Below are 17,219 nucleotides of genomic sequence, written 5' to 3'. Positions count from 1 at the left end.
ATCACCCCACCCCGACCGCGCCTCCCACTACACACCGCAGAACGGCTCAGCCCCTCCAGCCGCTCCGAGCGGCCGGCCCCGCAGCACCCAGCCTTCCTGCGGCAGCTGCGACGGCCAGCTGGGCGCCTGGGTCCCGCTGCCAGCCCCAACCCGGTCCCTGCACGCTGACAAATCCCAGACCCCCAAAGCACCTTCTCCGCCACCAGCCCAACTAAAAAGTGCAGACGCTGCCTAACTTAAGGCTCCGAATCCGACACCGAGGAGGCCAATGGGGGCACTCCCTGGCGCGGGCCCGGCCCGGCCTCCCCAGCCCGCCTGTGCCGGGTGGTGGCCGCAGCGCAGAACGCTGTTCGCCGCATCGCCTCACCCGGAGCGCGCGCAGCGCCGCGAGCCCCAAGTCGCTCGGTCCTTTTCGGATCCCCGGGCACCGCGCGAACTGCCCGGAGCGGCGCCGACTGACTTCCGGCTGCCCGCCCGGCCCCGCAGGACCCCAGAGCACCCGTCGACGACCCCAACCAGCTCCCAGCCTACCTTCTCCCCCACGGGTCCGCAGAGGAGCGGAGACGGCCCTGTAACACCGCGCCACTCTCTCCGCGACTGAGCGGCTCGGCTGGCTGTGCGCCTGCTCCCCGCCGGATGAGTCACTGCGGTCGGGGCCGCCTTTCGCATTAGGATTCTGCCGCCTCTGCCGCTTTTCCCAAAGGGGTGATGCCCGCCCCTTTGCCCCTTTGCTCCTTTGCAATGGCTGACTGCTCCACCGGAAAGTTATTTGGCCAAAATGTCAACAAGAAACTTGTCACTTTTGACAACTTTGTGGACAGAAGAGACCCGGTCCTTCTTGCTAAAGCATGTGAAGAATCACAGATCAGCAAATCTATTAGTGTGTAATCAGTTTATTAGCGGCCCGTCCCCAGGGAAAAGCACAGGACTGGGTAGAGTAGGGGGTGAAAGACAAAGGTTCAGGGCAAAGCAGGGCGGCAAAAGGAAGAGCCTCTGAAGGCCAGAGTGGAAAGTGCCTGGGCACCCTGAGGCCTGGTGGCCAGAGAGCAAAGAGCACCAAGAGCGCCCCTAGTGGCCAAAGAGCTGAGTCCTTTGCTCTGAGGACTTACGTAGTTGGTGGACAAACAGTTACGCAATGATTGGTGGGTCAATGTGGTGCCAGCTTTCCTGGGGGAGGTGACTACCCAAACTTAGGGATGTGTGGGGGTCTGTTAGCCCGAATCCTTATCTTGCTCCAGACCCCATTTGTCCATCTTGTTGTAAAACAGATAGGTGCCAGGAGGCAGTTACTTAAAGTTGGGCAGTTACCCAAAGTTATTTATGGGCTCTTTCTGTAAGCACTAGGGACTCCTTTGTAAAACAGATAGTGACCAGAATAAGACAATTAACCAAAGTTGCCTTATGGGGTTTTTCTTCCAGCACTGGTGACCCTCTCCTGCATTCCAGGCCTGGGGATGAAAGTACAGTTTCAAGGCTTCCTTTCCCAGGTAGTGGAAACGCTACATAGAACTTCAAGGACTTCACTCCTTCCCTGCTAACTTAGTGTTTCTCGTGATGTTGGAGCACCTGGAGCACCTAGAGCACCTGTCCATAGTATTAGACCAGGCTCAGGACTGCTGAGTCAGTGGGTGAGACATGTCCCCCTTCTCCTCCCTGCCTTGGTTTACTATCCATTCTACCCAAGTGATCAAAGGTGTTTCCTGGAGACCAAGGTGTCAAACCATGATGGGTAAGGGCAGTGCAGTCTCAGATTCTTCCTGTGCCCTCTCCTGCCTCACACTCGGTCAGTCCCAGCACCTTCTCCACACACGGCACAAGTCTTTTTTTCCATTTCAGTTGCGTTTTTACCTTTCTCCAAATGAGAAAGCTTAGTATGCCAAAAATGTTGAGTGTCTTCTTCCATCTTCAATATTAAAATGGCTACACAAAAACTCAACAATATTGATCAGGGGTTTTTTTAAATGCACACTGTCACAATACAATCTAACAAAATTGTTTTGGATGACATTAAACACACCTAAGCACTCCTAGAGCCATCTTGTGGCAAAAAAACGAATGAACTCTTTGGCCAACCTAGTAGTTAACTCAAACACTCCCTGGGTGGGCTGTCCATCCACTTTGCCTCCAGCGTCACTGCGTTCCAAGGGCCAAATAGACAGCTTTCTGCGGTCTGGGCTCTTGGTTGGCGTTCCAGCGTTTCTGACCATTTTAATAATGGCCCTCCACCTGCCTGTGTCAGGGGAGCCCCTACCTCTCAAACGTACTATTTCAGGATGGGTTTTACCCCCGTTACTGCCGGGAGCCCATATCCGGAATACAATCTGCACCCGCCAAGCCCGGCTGTCACTGAGCTTCTTTACAACGGGGATGCCCTCCTCACGGCCAGGAGAGAAGACATTTGTTCTTCTCCCCTTCTAGGTTCTTCTCACTGGTCTAATCATTTAATTAACACGAGGCAGATTAAATGAGAAAAGCACACTTTAATTTGGTACATAGGGGAGCTCCGAGAAATGTGAGACTCTCTGAAGTGACCAAAGTGTGCCGCAGTTTTTATAACCTTTTGACAAAGAAACAATAAATTTGTGAGGACTGGCAAGACTCTGGGCTTGGAGTAGTAAATGCGTAATGAAGTAACAAGCTTCATTTATAGGCTTCATGGCTCTAAGTTCCCTGTGTCTTGTGCTAAGGATGTCTCTCTCCCTGGTGACACAAAGAGGGAGTCTTGCTTTTAGGCATACAAGGGAGGGTCAGAGTGTCCATCTTGCCCAGCTGTTCTTAAGCAACCTTAATTCAATATGACTGACATGCCGAAGTGACTCATTCTCTGGTGGCCTACCTTGAATGTCATTACTATCAGCACTCCTTGTTAAGTTTCATGCACAAACAACCCTCCTCTCCCTGCAGCACAGTGGGCAGACAGCTTATGCTCGTTCTGGCTTTGCACACCGTACCCACTCTGGCATGTGTGTTCCTGGGGCTTTGTAACCCCACCCTGTACCACCTACCTTGGATTTCCTCATCTTCTCCTCCATGCTGTACACTCAGTGCTTTTCCGAACCCCCGGGACCCAGCTCAGCAGCAGGTCGGCCGTGTCTCCCAGGGCTGTGCCAAGTCCCTCCACCCGTGACTGTCAGCTCTCCTTCTCCAGCGCTGGGGTCTCGCCTCAACAGGCCACCACTGTCACCCTGCTTCCTCAGGACCGGAGCCCTGCACACTCTGCCCTCTCCCCGAAGGGTGCTGTGTTGTCTGTGACAATCCTCTGGCATCCAGACCCGGTCCTCCCTTAGCTGGTCACACACGTCCCTGCCCTGGTTATGGGCTGACTGATGCTGGGTACTGGACTGGGGAGCAGAGGGGACATGTGAGGGGCGGTGTGGCTTCTTGTGTGGACTCCTACCAGGCAGAGGCCTCCTGGTCCTCCTCCAGCTCTAGCCTTCGCTGGTGATGGGAGGACGTGGCAGGCTCAGGTCCTGGTCTGGCAGCCCAGCCTTCAGAGGGATGCTCCTGCTGTCACAGAGATGGGGGGGGTCTTGGGTCCCCCCTCCCAACCCCAGCTGTCACCAGCATTTTCCTTTGCAGATGTTCCCTCTCTTGCTGCCACTTCACCTTCACTCCTGAACCCAGTCCAGGGCAGCCATGGTGTGAGGGTCAAGGTCAGGTCAGTGGAAAGCATTTTTTTATGTATGACTGTGTTAGTGAGAATGTCAAACTCTTTGGTCCTCTGTAAATAAAGTTAATGACTCAAAGGCCTGAGACAGTCAGGCAGGAACTCTGAGACCTTGTGGAGAAGCTTGAAAACAAACTACTGGATGTTAAACCAGGATTTTCACAATCTTATTAATTTGAAAGAGTCAGGGAAGAAATAGAACATTTGTCTCAGGGTAGGGAGCTATGTGTTTATGTGATTATTGAAAGTTGGTCCCACCCAGCAGGCCCAGCAGCCAGGGTAGGACACGGAGGGCACAGCAGGAGCAGGAGAGAGCAGGGGAGCAGAGGGCTGGGGACTGGGTGGGGGTAAGGATCTGTCAACCAGAGGCTGACCTGTCGCCCGTGCTGTGTCGGCAGGAACCCAGTGGATCTACCAGGCAGGGGAGTCCAAACCTTTGTCATCTCTGGGTCACACCGGAAGGAGAAGAGTTGTGTTGGGCCACACATTAAATACACAAACACTAACAAACAGAAGAAGTCATGTTTTAAGTAAATTCAGGATTTTGTGTTGGGCTGCATGCGGCCCACAGGCAGCAGGTTTGACATCCCTGTCCCATAGGGTGGTGGAAGTTTGGTCTCAGTAGACAGACACCAAAGACAGTTAAAAGTGACACGGGACAATGGCAGAGGTGTGACTGAGTCCCTCACAAAGACCAAATGGAGACCGTAATGGCTGGCTGGAGCAAGTACCCGTGCCCCGGGAGAGAATGCTGGGGATGACATGTAACAGAGAAAAGCAGCAGATCTCCGGAAATGAGATGGACTGCCCTGCAGTGTGTGGTGGGTGTGTCAGTGTGTGTGTATTTGTGTGTGTGTGAGGGCGATCCATCCATGGTGAGTTCTTCATGGGAGGACAGCAGCCATCCTTTCTGACCCTGCCCACGTCCTGACATCACTTCCTCACCGTGCAGACCTTCGGCCCACTCACCGTGGGCGTCTTGCTGCCCCTCAGCGTGCCAGCCTGATTGTTTCCAGATATTTTGTGACTTTGTTTTCTTTTTCACCATGTTGAGTGTCTGGCCCGCCAAATCCAAGGGGAGGGGTCTGCTTTAGGGGTGACCTACTTCTAACCCCTCAGTTCATCAGCCCCCAACCAGAGGCCCTCGATGGGCCTGCCTCATTTGCATAAAGCTGGTGGCACTGCCCAGCTTGATCAACACAAAAACCAAGGAGACTTGAGTTGTCAGACACCACCCTTAGGGAAGAGATATTTTCCTCTTACTGTTCTTCCCTTCTCCAAGAACCCTCGTCTTTTTGGTCTCACTGGGCCTATCTCTGAAAATCCTCAAATGTCAGCTCCTGAGAGGACTTCTCCTTCAGTCACAGCAGGAGAGACTGGTGATATTGTAACTATTGTGTCTGCTATTATATATGAGTCAGTTCCGGACAGCGTCCAGCCCGTCTCTCCGTCTGCATCGCAGGATCACCGCAGGCAGCAGGGGCCGAGCAGGAGTCTCAGTTTCAGGGTCTGGACAAAGGTTTTCACTTTTGTGTTTCCCTTTCCGCACCACCAAACCAGGTGCAGATCAATCCAAGGCCAAGTCCATCACGCTCAGCTCCTGAATTTCCTGTAATACCCTAAGTGGCACAATCTCACTTTCCCCCTAGGCAGGGTCCTGTGGAGTAACGGGCACTGTGGGCAGACCTGAGAGGGAAGCGAGGGGCCCATAGCCGGAGTGAGGACAGGGATGGTGAGTTCCTCGAGAATGCTGCCTCACTGCCTGACCACCTCAGCCTGGAGATGAGCTCAGGTGAGTAAGACGGTATTGGTCAGGGTTCCCTTGATAACCAGCATCGGTAAGAGACACAGAGCCTGAGTACAGAGAGAGGTGGTGATAGGGACAGAGACAGAGATAGAGAGAGATACAGTTATAGAAAAGTACCGTGAGGGACTAACAATGCATCAGACACCCACCTGTGAACACAAGCACCTGGGTGGGTGCTGTGGCTCTAGCACCATGTGCTGAGGGACCCAGGAGGAGTCTCACTGACATGTGACTCTGATAATAGGGACACAGACCTCTGCCCAGGTTGAGGAACCTCCCAGGGCCCCTCCCTGCAGCGGGAGAAGAAAACCGTGGACAGTGCTGAGCTGTGCACACACCCACGGAGGAGAGGATTTCAGAAGGCCTCCTTCCCTGAGAGGGATTCCAGCATCCCAGTGAGGAACAAACGTGCCACTTTTGTCTCGGCCAAAGACACAAGAGACTTTCCCAGTGTGTACCTCTCCCGACCAAAAAATGCACACATCACCCTTCACACACACACACACACACACTGCTGAACTGCTGATCTATCTGGGGAGGGAGGGGGAGCGAGTACCCCGGCCACCTCAGTGGTGAGAGATGTGGCTGTAGAAAACCCCTTTCTCTCCAGGGACACCTGGGGTTCAGAGGGGGAGGGGAGAGTGGGGAAGACAGAAAGTGTCCTTCGTGCTGACTGTACTTCCCCAGGACCAGAGACTGCCACACCCGAGGGTCTCCCTACCAAGTCCAGGAACACCCCTCCAACCCCAAGTGCGAGAGTCACACCTCCCCCCACTCTGCAGCTGGGTCCGTGTGTAAGTAAGTTTGTGTGTGTGGCGTGAGAGAGCAGGGGCACAGAGGAAGGGCACGGGGTTACAAGGTGATGCGGACCCCGGCTCATGGTGTATGGGACATTGTGGATGACACACGAGAAATTCACATGGACTATGGAGTCCTGTGCAGGAAAAGGGTCGGCAGGGCATCTCTCTCAAGAAGAGAAAAAGCCTCTGCTCTTGCCTTGACATACTTTTATTCCTTTTCTGGGCACATTACCTGATGGACCTCATTCACTATGCGTGGGATCCCTTTACTGGGTTACCCTTTACAGAAAACAAAAAACAGGATATCACAGAAGAAGGTTTTTGGAAATGAACAGGGAAAAGTGGTTGAATCGGTTACCCTCCACGGGAGTGGGTGGGGGGGGGAGGTTTAGCACAGATTTTGGGAAGGATACCACAGAAGGTTTCTGCAAATGAAAAGGGAAGTGGTTGAACCAGTTACACTCCAGGAGAGTGGGGGGGAGGTTTAGCACAAACTTTGGCAAAGATATCACAGAAGAAGGTTTTTGCAAATGAATAGGAAAAAGCAGTTGAACCCATCACACTCCAGGGCTGGCGGGGGGGGGGGGGGGGGGGGGGGGGGGAGAGGTTTAGCACAGACTTTGGGAAGGATATCACAGAAGAAGGTTTTGGCAAATGAAAAGAAAAAAGTGGTTGAACCGATTACAGTTCAAGAGAGGGTACAGGAGGGGGGAGGTTTAGCACAAACTTTGGGAAGTTATAGTAAACACTTGCTGCCTCAATTGTGGGTGAGGAAGTTTTAGCAAAAGCAAGTCTCATAGCAGTCTAGGTACAATGCTGGCCTGAATCTCCACGGGAGAACCTAACCGTGGGCATGGGTCCTGTGCATCTCCGAGTGGAAGCTGCGGCCACACCACACAAAATGGTCTCCTATATTTCCCCCCTTGCTTTTAGTTAGGACCGCTATAGATCCCACAAAGCTTGCTACTTGCTGGTCTCTCAGATGGCCCTGGGAAAATAATTCTCAAAGGTGTCAAAGTACACAGAGCATTATTATAATCAGTAAGGAACCAGTGGTTCCAAACACCTACATTCTCAGATGAAGCCCATCAATCGTTGTCCTGCAGTAATAATCAAATAGATAGCATTCAAAGAACTCCAGGGCCTATTCTGAGTGAGGATCAGTTAGCTAAATGGCCATAAAACTTTGAGGAAACAAACTCATTTGAGGCTTGAACCCTCATCATTTAAACTGAGGGTGTTAGGAAAGTAGGTTTCATAGGGATCTATGCATTCTTTCCTAGGCCTCATCGCCCTAGGGAACCCGCCCTTTCCAGCACAAGGCTGCACCCACCTCCAGCATTGTTTCAGGTTTAAGTTGAGCAGGGGAAGTAAGGCAGCCAGGAGATTAGCAGACTTCTTGCAGACAGAATGAGGACTCAGGCTATGTCAAAGCCAAGGGGTGAGGGTCCACCACCCCCTTTTTCTATAGCCCCCCAAGTCCTTCCCTGAGGGCCCCGTCATGATTGTGCCTGTCTTAGATCATCCCTCCCTTGAGGAATCTTACCCATCATTGGCTAACCCATCATGCACTGGGGACCAGGCAGGGTGAAGTGAAGTGGGCAGAGGCAGTGCTCCTGCCAGGGAGATAAGCTTTGTCTCCTCAGCGACTCAGGGTCCCAAGGTCTCTCACTCAGCCTTAGTCATGGGGGGTTACAATTTCTGAAACCGGGCAGGGTGGTTCCCAACAACAAGGCCCTGATCCATGAGCAAGCAAGAAACCACAGACTTCAGAAATCTAAGGAGAAGTTTCCATTGGCCAGCCAGGTGAACTGTGAAAACAGGAAAAGACATTAAAGTTCAACAATTCTGCCATGAGAGACAGCAAGAAGAGCAGAGCCCGTGTACCTACACAGAGACAGAGACAGATTCCAGTAACAACCCCCCCCTTCCAACAGAGCACCCTGTCTGAGGGCAACTGGCAAGACTTTAGGGGATGGGTAATGCTTCCTATGCAAAAGCAGCAACTCAAAACTATAAGGGACATGACAAAGCAAGGATACACGCCATCGCAGAAGGAAAATCATCCTCTCACACCTAGCTCAACAGCATGGAAATCTGTGATCTAGCAAATGAATAATTCAAAATTGCTCTATGAAGAAACTCAGTGAGCTACTAGAAATTTCAGAAATCTTAGAAAAAAACATGCTCAAAATGAGGCTTTTACCCAAGAGATAGAAATTATAATAAAGAACAAAGCGGAGATTCTGCAGCTGCAGAACTGGATGGAGGGGTGGGAAGTGCGGGAGAGCACTCCTGCACCAGAGCAGAGCGGATGGGAGAGAGAGGAAGTGAGACAGGGGACAGGGGATGTACAATAACTCAGAGGGGACCAAAGAAACAAAGTCGAGAAAAGGTACATGACCTGGGGAGAGAACAGGACTTCCAAATACATGAGGCTAGTACATCATCCTGTCATCTCCGTGTGTGTGGGCACGCGCACGTGTGCACACTCGCAGGGGTTTGGGACGGAAGCCCTCTCCAACACGATAAAATAAAGCTGCCAAAATTCATGAATAAAAAGAGAATCCTAAAAGAAGTGGGTTAAAATACTTATTACCTACAAAAGAGCCCCCTTACGCTATCAGCAGTTTTCTCAGCAGAAACCCTAAAGGCCAGGGCATAATACAATGGCTTTTTCTAAGCTTTCAAAGGAAAAAGGTGCCAACAAGGAAATTTCAGTCAGACAAAGTTGTCCTTGGAGGAGAAATGAAGACTTTCCCAGAGTTTTTATTTCTCTAAATAGACGCTGAAGGAGTTCATCACCGGACCTGCATTGTCAGCAATGCTGGTAGGAGCTCTTCCAGCTGAAAGAAAGAGACACTGCAGACCGACATGCAAACACACAAAGTGCACAGGACAGCAGGGAAGTCCATGCACAGTGAGACTTAGACAGCTCTGCATCTGTGATCAGATGGGGTGTTAGCCACTTAACTTTAGACGAAAATGTGAAGGCAAAGCCTATTAAAATAATTATAGCTGCTATAATATGTTAACAAATACACAATTTAAAATAAGATAAGTGAAGACATCAAAAAAGGAAAACAAGAAAGTAAAAGTGAGAAGATCTTTAGAGAAACTTAACTCACCATCAGCTTAAAATGGTGTTTTATCTCTGAAATGTCTTTGTAAACTTCACAGTGACCACAGAGCAATGACCTAGAGCAGTAACCCTGCAGACAAGCAGGGGAAGCAGAGCATCCCAGCACAGAGAACCCTGATTTACAAAGGTACTCGGAGACAGAGGTAAAGAAACAATGTAAATGAAAAAACAACCAGAAAACTATGAAGAGCATGACAGTCAGTCCTCTCATATCCATGATGCTAAATGCAAACGATTGAACTCACCAATGAACAGGCACAAAGCAGCTTCCCTCTGAGCCACCAGCAGGACACCCAGACCCAGGAAGACCCAGAAACTTCCAGGCCCCGTGAGCCACAGCCAGGGCCCATGAAGGGGTGTGAGGCATCACCACAGAGAGAGGACCCAGAGCTTCTGCCCCGCTGCCTTCCCTGACGGAGCATGGCCCTCGGTGCATGAGCAGACTCGGGGAAATGCCGCCAGAAGCAAGCCTGGAGCTGCTCCTGTCACTCACATGTGCGCTCGGGCTTCTAGAGGGTTCTGGGGAAGGGAATGGCAACCGTGCTGGCTTTTCCAGCCCCAGGATCTCTTCAGTGGGTTTGGAGCTGGGCTCAGAACTGAGCCCTGGGGAGCAGCTCCTGGGAGAGGCTGCAGGAGATGCTTCCAGACACAAACCCCGCCCCACCCCAGTGTGTGGGCAGGTGAGGAGAGGAAGTGGGGCTAAACCCTCCCAGCCCAGGCCTGGTCTCTGGGTGAGAGGGAAGGAATTGCTTAGAGTCTCTGGGCAGAGCCTCTGAGGAGGGGAGCCCAGCCTAGACCCATGAGGCTCTGCAGGGCCCCGCCTGGGAGGCCTGACTGACCCCACCCCAGAGGCACGGACACCCAGCTCCCAATGAGGAACAATCCAGAGTCGACATATCCCACATGGAGCACAAGGCATGAATATTGCATCTGCTTTATTGCCGTGACCTTCGGGAGGTCTTGCCACTCGCTGGAAGAAGTGCAGCTCCTGGGGGTCAACAGCTGAGCCGCTGGAGATGACGGAAAGGCAGCCGACCGCAAAGGACACGAGCTGCCCTGGACCACACTCACGGGACCTTTTGAGCAGCATCTTCTGCTTCAGAAGACAAACACATGTTTTTCCTAATGGCTGAGGAAACCTCGGGTCAGTTTCCCTGGGGAGACCGAGCCCAACCCATTCCACCTCAGAGCCCCCCGCTCCCTGGGATTCACACATCTCTGCTCACTGGGTCCTGCAGTGGGGACCCATGTCCTCCCCTCTTTACCACATGACAGTCAGACCCAAGTCCTGCTAAGGACAGGTGGAGCAAGGACTCAGGGGGCAATGAACTGCTCTGCTCCTTCTACTGAAGCCCTGATTCTACAACACCGATGAGGCGCCCTGTGCAGAGAGAGGGGCCTGCATCTGCCTCCTCTAGCCCTGGGGAGGGATGCAGACAAACATCCTCCATTCTGCTCCCCTCTGCTGGCTCTAGAAACAGCTCACTGCTCTGAGAGTGACTGTCCCTGCCCTGCCCCGTGCACTCCTGCTGCAGTCAGCTGTCTGCATCCCCCTCCACCAGCGCCTCAACCCCACCCACCTCCCCAGTCAGCTCTGCTCAGGGCAGGGCCCCTCAGAGGCTCAGGATCTGGGGTCTGGAGGAGGCTGGCTGCCAGCTGATGGCACCAGGGCTCAGACAGGAAACCCGGGGGTCCAGGAGAACTGGCCCCCTCTAACCCAGTTCCACAGAGACCCTTCTGTTCCCCTGCTGCCTCATCTGCCAACCTGAAGCCCTTTTCTGTGGGAACACAGTCCTGAACTCCAGCCTTCTGAGTTGTGTCTGCAAGCCCTTTCCACCCTCTTCCTGGGACTAGACCCACACCCCCTCCTCTCAGCCCCCTGGACAGTCCCCGGCCCCTGGACACATCCCATGCAGCCACCATGCTGCTCTCACCTGAATGTGAGCACTGCCTGCCCTGTGTGCCTGCTGTCCCCACACCACCCGCCCTGGGCCCAAACGTTCTCTCCCAACAGAGACTCTGAGTCAGGACTGAAATTACCAAAGCCCTTCAGAGCTGGTATTGAAGGATTTCCAGAAAGAGACCAGGTGAGACCAAGAGGATGAGGGGTGCTAAGGGGGCACAGCACCAGGAACAGGATGAAGAGAGAACGAGGCCCTCCCGGCCGGGGTCCACGGGAAACCCACAGTGAGTGTCCACGGCTCTGTGTGATGGGAGGGGGGCGCGAGCAGGAGAGGGGAAAGGAGCGATGTGGGACACGCCTGTGGTCGGTGGGAAACACTATGGTTGAATCACTTTCTCAAACCACACACAGCACACAGAAACACAGACACAGTGTCAATGCCATTTCAAGAGACCATTACCTTTCCCCTCTGCTCAGTTACCTTTTGGGTCCAGAACTGTGCTCTGATTCTGCCACATCTCACAAACTTTACTTGAGAGTTGAACAACATTGTTCATAGGACTGTCCACCAAGTTCTTTAAGTATCTGCAACGACGATTACGGGACTTCCGAGGTTTGAAATTCAAGCCAATGCGGAGACATTTCTGTTTCTTGTAGTAAAGGTGCAACAATGGCCTCCAGCTTCCATCGGATTCCTGCTGACACCTCATGATGCCCTGCACAGAGGAAAGAACTGTTCCCACCCCCATGGAAAAGAGGTCAGCCTCGGGTCTTGACAGATCTTCTGTCCCCACCTGGTACCCAGCCCTCTGCTCCCCCCCTAACTCCTGGTCCTGCTCTCTTCTCTGTGTCTGGCCCTGGCTGCTGGGCCTCTTGGGTAGGATACACTCCCAATATTCACATAAACACAGTTGTTCCCTACCCCTGCAACACTGCTCTACTTCTACCCTGGATCACGCAAACTTACCAAAGTCTGATTTATTGTACAGCAGTGAGCTTCGGAACTCTTTCGCCACATCCACACAATGTCCACACTGTTGATTCAGGGTCTCTCTGACATTCCACATCATCTCCAGGGAACTATTGAGGTTGGCCCTCAGACCCTTACAGGTATAAGGAATACAGCTCCCATTGACCATAGCTTCAACCGCACATGATGGCAGTCCAAGGGCAGAGAAATTGAATGTGTAGCGAAGAGGGGAGGCATCTGTGAAGGAGAAGATGCAGGTGAAAGGTGGGTTGAAAGAAAAGTGACCCCAAGCATCTCCCCGATTTCTGTGACAACAAGTGACTCCCCCTGACACCTTAGCTGGCAGACCGAGCACTGACCCTGGCAGGCGCCTCTCTGCACCAGGTGAGGGCGAGCTCCCCTCCCCTGCTTGAGGGAAACCAGGAGGCCTCTGCCTGGCAGAAGCCACACCAGAAACCACATGTCTCCAGCCATGTCCCCTCTGCCCGCCAGGCCAATACCCATCACCCCTCAGCCCACAGCCAATCCAGGGATGTGCCAGGCAGCTATGGAGGAAAAATACCAGAGGATTTGACAGGAAATAGCCCAGTGCCCTTGGGGACACGGACAGCATGTAGGGGCCTGCTCCTGACAGGCTGAGTGACAGCAGGGTGGGGGACATGGCCAGATACCAATGTTGGAGAAGGGACAGTTCAGGATTGTGGTTGGTGATTCAGCACAGCCCTGGGCGATGGTGCCACCTGCTGCTGGGACTGGTCTTGTGAGCTTGGAAAAGGGCGTGGCTACCGTGCCTGGAGCAGACCGGCCAGAATTTCTGGGCAGGTAGAAGAAGAAAGGGCCAGCTGGCTCAGGAGAGACAATGTGCCAGGCGGGGTGTAATGTGAAAAGGCAGAAAAGAGTCCAATCAACCACACTCCACGGGGAAGCCTGAAGCTGACTCTTGTTTATCAAGTCTATGAGGAGAGCACGGATGAGAAGACACCAGAATCCTCCCAAACCTGAGATGACTTTTGCTGAAGGTCAGGATGGTGGTAGGAGTCAGTGTCCCCCAAAATGGCTGCCGGCAGTCATGGGGGTGGCAAAAGTCGAGATAACAACTCACAGGTACAGGTGCTCCGGGTCAGGAGCAAAGGAGGTAAGATGTTCAAACGATTGGGAGGGTCAGAAATCGAGACATGACTCAACAACAGAGCAGTGGCTATGGCTCAGAGCACAGGGTGATCTGTGATGCAAAATGCATGGACAGCCAGCCTGGATACTGACAGATGGGTTTGAATAATTACAACAAACAGAGACAAGACATAAGGATGGATGAGGAGGAGCCTGAAATGGCCTCCCAACCAAAGAACGAATCCTTCAGCCAGTTTCCAGAGCTGAGCCACTTCTCAGACCCTGAACTCATTACTAGACAGAGAGGCGGGGCTGCAATGAGAGGGGCCCTCCCAACACCACAGGGAGTGCCAGTGCAAACTCCTTCCCCAAAGACCCACAGGTGGTGCATGGGGGTGGGTGTGCACTGGGAGGAGGGGCTTCTCACACATTCCCATTTGCTCTGGTCGTGGGTGGGCGTAATTTACGGGGTCTACAGTGAGGCACGGGGGTGGGGAATAAACAGACACCTGCCCCGGGTCCTGCCCACGGAGGGGTTGCTGGTCCACAGACCCACACAGTGACCATTTCACATTTCCCAGGTTTGCTACAGGAGTGAAAAGTCTTTGTAGTTTGGGAACTATTTGGGGACCGAAGGCTGCCATAGTGGGGAAATTTAAGTAAGATATCCTCGAACTGCCTTCCCCTTTCTCTAAACAGAGTGCTAAAACAGTCTTTTGTCCTGGACACAATGAAAGAGATGGGTACCGACCCCAACCCCTAAATAAGGGAACTAGAGGAGCTGGGGAGGGGCCGCACTCCCCAGGGACAGTGGTGGGGACTGAGCCCCGGCTGCAGGCAGGCGGGCTGCGCGGTGGAGCAGAGACTTGTCAGAGGGAGGTGGCTGGGGAAAGGAGAGCCTGGCGGGGCTGCAGGTGTGCGCACCTGCCGGCAGAGCCCCCGGGGAAGTTCAGGGGGCAGGGCAGTAGGGAGGAAGGAGGTCTGCCCGGGAAAGGCCTGAGAGCACAGTATCCCGGGGGGCCGCTGTCTGTGGGTTGCGACACAGAGGAAACGCCCCAGCCAGGGGCCCGTTCTTCAAGGGTCCCCGGGAGGACGAGGGGCAGGAGAGCGGCCTGGGGATGACTCGTGTTTCCTCTGGCGGCCTTTCTTGCTGAGCCCTCCTGGCCTCCTTCCCTTCTCCCTTCTCTCCCTGCCAACGGGCCCCACCTCGCTGCCTTCTGATAAGTTCCTTCCTGCCCTCTTATTGCCCGAAGGCAACTACCTGCCCCGCACGACGACCGGAAATGAGCCCACGCAGGGGACCGACGAGGCGCCGACTTTGCCACCTGCAGAAGGTCCTGGAACCGCCCTGGGTACTTCATTCCGGTCCGTGAATTTCATACCCTTCCCCCAACCCCCCACTCCACTTTTCCCACCCTCCCTGCCCCGGCCCCCGCCCTTAACCACCCCTTACGTTTACATCCCCAACTCACTCTTCAGATTCCAAAAACAGTCCGCTGCCCCGGCACAGGTCGGCAGCAGGACCAGGACCAGGAGGACGAGACGGAACGAGGACCCGGCTGTGCACAGTGGAGCACAGGGGCGCACAGACGGCCCCGCTGCTTTGTGGAGAGACAGGGGCGCGGAGCTCCTGGGACGGTCGCTGCGGGATTTCGTCCCCCTCCCGCCGCCTCTTACCGGAGAGCGGGTCGTTTCCATACAGGCAGACAGGTGAACAGGAGCCGACCAGGGTGAAGAAGTACTGCCCCGGGAAGGGGTGGGAGAGAGGGGAGCGAGAGGGTTGGTCCTCGCGCCTGCTCAGAGTCACTAGGCGAGACCCGGCTTGTCCCGCGGGCAGCTCCACCCACTCAAGTGTGACTGGCCGCTCTCTCGGCCAGCGCTCCCCAGCACCAGCCCCCACACACTCTCTCCGTCTCTCACACTCACACACACACATACACACTCCCAACTCACTTTCTCCCCCCATCCACCCGCACAGCCCAGGAGAGAGGAAAGACAGGTTCCTCCTTAATTAACCCTTCAAGCCCCGTTGACACCCCACACAGCCAACCCCCACCCCACACACTCCCAACACAATACCTCCCTCCCCAACACTCCTCCTCCCCACCCCCCACCCCACCCCCACCCCCACCAGCCCACCTCTGCAGAAGTAGGAACAGGTCCCCCTGGCACCCAGGTGTGGTCAGAACAGGGGTGCTCCCGCAGGGTCTCCACCCACAGGCACCAACAAACGACCACAAGCCCCGCCCTGCTCTCAAGACTTTAGGCACAAACCTTCCCTCCATCATCCCCAGGGCTCCCCGCCCTTGAGCTAACCAGCGCCCCCTGCAACAGCCCCCTGAACCTGCAGCCCCAGGCACTCATTTCAGCATGTCCCTCCCCAGGGACTGACCCCTCCTCACCCAGCTCACCCAGGGTTAGGAAAGTATGACCTGGGAAGGCTGGGAAGGAAGGGCCCTCTCTCTCTCCCCTTTGGTCCCAAACCCACGCCTTCCACCTGCTGAGGAGGCAGCAGCATACAACGGTCATAGATTCAGGCAGGAGGCTGCATACTGTTCCTAGAGAAAGGGCAGATAGTAATGTTATTTATGATCATTGCAGGACGATTCTTTCTGTCTCTGCCTGCACCACACACCTCCACGTTTGTGGTGCCCTAGCAGCCAGAGACAACTTACAAACGGATTGGGAACCAGATATGCCCAGTGCACTATCAATACTTAACAGACCCAATACTGGGCGTATATAGGGTGTCATAGATATGGGTGACCTGTCCAACCTGTGCACTGTTCATTGAAGACCCACAACTGTTTGCTGCCCTGTGGCTTCTGGGTGCAGTGACTGTCAGAGGGCCTGAGTCCTGCAGCAACAGGCCACCGCTCCCCTGTGCTCTGCAACTGAATTCCTGGTCCCAGGGGGCCCTTGAGACACTGCAGGAAGTCACAGTGTAAACTGAGGGCAGTGCTGGGGCTACATTTCTGGTGTCAAGATCAGGGACTCCTGTCTCTGCATCTTATATGTTCCCTGTGACTCTGATCATTTCAAAGCCTAAAGAATCCGGTGGCTCTTATCACGGCTGGGCCTGTATGACCTAATGACACTGCTGGCGTACAACTCCCAGAGTCCATAGCCAGAGCCGTCATCTCTACCAAACCCCAGTGCTCCACCAGGAGCCTCTTTCCATGGTGGGCATTTCCCTGCTGCAAGTGGCATGGCCTTACCTCTGTGCACTGGGGGACTGTGCTGTGATTCTGCAGCAGGAATGCCATGAAGTCCCCAAAACACCTTGTCCTACCACAGATGCCTCTAGTACCACAATGTTGGGTCTTATGGCCCAAGAACAAGGCACAGCCACATCCATCCACTCAGGGACTGGCTATCGCCGCTCTCATGCCTCAGCATCAGAGCTGAGTCGTTGCAACAGATGTCTGGTCTGCAAAGCCTGAGACATTTCATAGATGCCCAGCTATACACAGTCTTCACACCAGGAGGGCAATTAAATGGAGCTAGAAGAGGGACACACCCCTGCTTCCTTAGAGGATTTTAAGGCTGGTACTCTTCTCTGTTATTTCATTGAGGATGAGATACAGTTTCAACAATTTTTTTGGAGCAAAGAGGAGAAAATGTAAGGAGCTTATCATTCAATTTCACTACTGTGTAGCCCTCATATCACAAGTAATTCACTAACAGAAGGATTTTCTATTCCTGTTACGAATCCAGACAATGTGAAGTGAACACTGTGGCAATTGCTGAACCTAAGGACACCTGTGCGTGCAGGACCTGGGACATGTGTCTATTTATTCCCTGAGGCTGAACCCCATGC

General features: G+C 53.8%; 1 long non-coding RNA gene across 1 annotated transcript; it reads left to right on the top strand.

The window, feature by feature from the left end:
- Window positions 1–1,425: 1,425 nt before the first annotated feature.
- On the top strand, window positions 1,426–16,986 carry LOC118500370. The gene is made up of 3 exons (XR_004902938.1): window positions 1,426–1,490; window positions 9,228–9,232; window positions 16,975–16,986. It is a non-coding gene; the product is annotated as an uncharacterized LOC118500370 (long non-coding RNA).
- Window positions 16,987–17,219: the final 233 nt, after the last annotated feature.

The sequence above is a fragment of the Phyllostomus discolor genome, chromosome 4, assembly GCF_004126475.2.
Source record: "Phyllostomus discolor isolate MPI-MPIP mPhyDis1 chromosome 4, mPhyDis1.pri.v3, whole genome shotgun sequence".
Taxonomy (NCBI): domain Eukaryota; kingdom Metazoa; phylum Chordata; class Mammalia; order Chiroptera; family Phyllostomidae; genus Phyllostomus; species Phyllostomus discolor.
The sequence above is the reverse complement of the archived record's forward strand: the minus strand, read 5'-3'. Positions and strand labels throughout refer to the sequence as shown.